Source organism: Austrofundulus limnaeus, unplaced genomic scaffold, assembly GCF_001266775.1.
Source record: "Austrofundulus limnaeus strain Quisiro unplaced genomic scaffold, Austrofundulus_limnaeus-1.0 Scaffold16, whole genome shotgun sequence".
NCBI classification, from domain to species: Eukaryota; Metazoa; Chordata; class Actinopteri; order Cyprinodontiformes; family Rivulidae; genus Austrofundulus; species Austrofundulus limnaeus.
Window position 1 is genome coordinate 1,605,942 of NW_013952418.1, and position 3,249 is coordinate 1,609,190.

A 3,249-nucleotide genomic window follows, 5' to 3' on the forward strand; every position below is an offset into this window, starting at 1 on the left:
CCTAAATCCCTCGTACGCACAACGTAAGAACAAATCTGTGCGTACGAACGGTTCTTGCATGAGGCCCAATGTCTCCTAAACATATTTTGTAGCTTTAATGTGTTTTTCCTCTCCTCAAAGTAGAACAAAGATGACAGTTTGTCAAACTTGTCTTAATTCACTTGTTCAAAATGATAAAGCGAATGAAWCGAGGGGTTTCAAAAGCATATAGAAAAAAAGGCTTAATTTGTAGCTAAAATGCTTCACTCTAAAGTGCTCATTTTACAGTTACAGAATATGAGTCTCTGTATCAAAAAGAACAAATTAAATCCTATTCATCCACTTCCCTCGGGATAATTGTTTGGCGTGCCTGTTTCTGAGGTCTATCGCCTGCGCCCCTCGTCTCTCATTGTACCCACAAGGCCAGCGGAGCATTGTCCTGGTCTTACTGCAGTGTGATCTGCCTTCAATAGACAAAGGATTCCACCTGGGTTTTACTTCTCATTTCCTTTAACCTCCTCCCAGTGACAGATGGGACCAAGACTAGAAAGAGAGAGAGGTGAAAAAAATCCTTGGAAGACAAAGAAATTAGTGCCTTTTATATGAATCCAGATCTGCCAAACACCAGGGATGTTTGGCACAGGTAAGAGAGGAAATGCAGCCTTTCAGTATCATTTTACCCCCTCATTCTTGCAAMAAAAAAAAAATTACACTACAGCAGAAGAGCCGTACAAGCTCCATTATAATAGAAGCTGTCTGGCACATTGTTTGTATTGTTTTAGGGAACACAGGAGCTGTACACCTCAATATGAACAGAAGAAAATGCACACGCTGACACATATGCTCACCTACAGTATATGCGTTCTTTTTCTGTTATTACCAAACATGCATGCACACTCACACACACACTTGCGCACACCTCTGTGAGCTGGTGATAACTGCTCAGCAGTGTATGCTCCAACAATTGTCAGACTGCCATGGCAGAGAGAGCCAGCGAAGGAGGGAAAGGGGAGGGTGAAGGAGCAAGCTATGAGTGGCATCACAGAGTGGGTACAAGGAGAATTAGACAGGTGCCATGCAGAGTGGTTGGCAGAATGGGGGGRAAGGTAGACGTTGGTAAGAAGGTGGCGGTACAGATAAGGGCTGAACTGGGGAGGGAGAAGAGATGGAAACGACTTGAAGATTTCAGCAAATGACAAGACCTATAAAGAGGACTGGAAGAGACAGGGAAGTGGAAGGACAAAGGCGAAGAGGAGGGGTGGGGAAGGCACACAGCCAGAGAAAAAGATATGAAAAAAGGAGGGGGGGTGAGGAAAAATAGCAAAGTGTAAAAAAAAAAAAAGAGGAAGGAGAACAAAACAAGCCATAGAGGGTGAATGATAATGTGTTGTGCAAGCACCTCCACCTCCAGTGAATGTAACACTCCCACTCCTTTCATGGTCTGCAGTCTGTCATCAACACCCATCTCCAAGGACAGGACAGACAGGGCTCTGTCAGGAGCCGCGCAATAAAAGTCAGGCACAATGTAGGTGAGAGGAGCTGTTCCCTTGTCTTAATTTTACTTAATTTGCCATAACACTTCACCTCATCTCCCATTATGTTAAGGAAGAAGAGCAGGCGTGAGAGTGCAGGGGATGYTATAAGTCAAAGCAGGAGGGAGTGAAATGAGATGGTGTGGGACTAAAAGGAAGCAGTGTGTGCAGCAGATAATCTGTTGATGCACAGCAGTCAGTGGTCCAACAGCACCCCCATGTGGCTCAAACATCTGGAAACTGCTTGGTGGGGGAAACAATGCTCAAATGTTTTCAAAATTTATTCTTAGTCTCACATTTTTGAGTTATCAAATATAAATATGAGCTTATATAGCAGGTGGATACAAACTATAGAAACTGTGCAGAAAATTACACACCTTTAAAGTCCTGCTCTCTTTTTCAAAGCAACAACTTTCAAACAACATCTATACACACCACCTGGTTAAACATTCACTCATCTATATGGTGTCAATTGTAAAATGAAATGATAAAAAAACTTAACATATTTTCACTATTTAGTTTGCTTTCTGTGTTAAAAATTTACCACATCTTATTATTATTTTGCTCACTGTTCTTATATTTAGCTAACTTTTACTAAATATTAAATTTAAATATTATTATATTTAAATATTAAATCCTTAATCTAAATGTTTAAATATAAATGTAAAAGTTAAACCTTAAATGTTGAAGTTATGTATTTTGGATTGGAATGCAGCCTTAGCTAATGTTATGATGTCATCATCCCGAGACAATAGCAACCGCTAACTCTCCAACGCAGCTAAAGCTTCCCTACAAGACTTAAACGTGCAGTTCTGGCAGGTGTCTGAGCTGCACTTCAAACTGCTGCACCACAGGTAACACACGATGCTTTTTTATGAGCACAGTTTGAATTTAGATTTTAAATATCATCTTCAGCAGCGTTAGCAGCGGCGGCCATTGTTGATGTTTGTCTCAGGATGATGACATCATCCAGGTAAGCTGACGCTAACGCTTCTAACACTGCTAAACATAATATTTAAAATCTAATTTCAAAATGTGTTCATAAAAACAATATGTGTGGATGGACAGCATAATGTTTCCAGTTTATGTTAAGAAAAAAAAACATTATGTTTATAAATACATAGTTTGCAAATCATTTCATTTATTTATTTGCACGACACAAAAAAGACACAAAAAACACACCAAACAAGTAATATGATGTTAGCAAAGATAAAACAAATCATAAAGTCTTAAAAAKCACAGTCAAAAACATACAAGATAAACAATTCACAACATTTAGAGCTATGAAGCATTCATTAAGACTGTTTTAAAACATTCAGCAGATGAACAGTTTTTAGACACCTGAGAAAACACGTTAGAGTTTATTTCATCTCCATCACAATGAAAATGATTGTCTATAAGTGGAGTTTTGTTGGGTGAAGGTGAATTAGTTTGATATGATATATTTTCCATCTGCTAAGGAAGATTACATCATTTGAATAACTCATATATAAAAAGCAAAAAACTGACATCAAAACTGAAAAATGTGAAGTTTCTTAAAGTTCCAGACAAAACATGAGCTGCAGCTTCAACAAACAGTTTTTGAAGGATCATCATTKCATAAAAAGGAAAAAAGAACTGATTATTTAAACAAAGTGTGTTTGACATGGCAACCAAATCTATTACTTTTTACAAAAATCTCTCATGTTGCAAAGTATCAGGGACTGTTTTTCAATATTGTGCCTAAGCAATCCTAAAA